Here is a 368-nt window from a genome sequence, read left to right as displayed (position 1 = left end):
GTGTGTGTGTGTGTGTGTGTGTGTGTGTGTGTGTGTGTGTGGTGGGCCGCGGGGTGGGGGGTGAGTCTGGGAGAATGGAGGCCACAGCAGGGTCCCAGGGACTCTCAGACCTCCCTCTCCCCTCTGTACCCTCTTGTGTCTCCTGCCCTCCACTGGTCTGTCCCTCACTTGGCTCTGAGATCCTCGTGAGTGAACCCACGTGGGTAGGTCGCAGGAACCCATCTCTTCCTCTGTCTGACCCACAGCAGGCCCTTGAGCTATTTCTAGTGAATTGAACTGAAGAGGAGTGAACGTTTGCTTCAGACACACACACACACACACACACACACACACACACACACACACACACACACACACACACACACACA

Source organism: Monodon monoceros, unplaced genomic scaffold, assembly GCF_005190385.1.
Source record: "Monodon monoceros isolate NGI ecotype Baffin Bay Population unplaced genomic scaffold, NGI_Narwhal_1 Super_Scaffold_6, whole genome shotgun sequence".
NCBI classification, from domain to species: domain Eukaryota; kingdom Metazoa; phylum Chordata; class Mammalia; order Artiodactyla; family Monodontidae; genus Monodon; species Monodon monoceros.
This window is presented reverse-complemented; position numbering follows the sequence as displayed.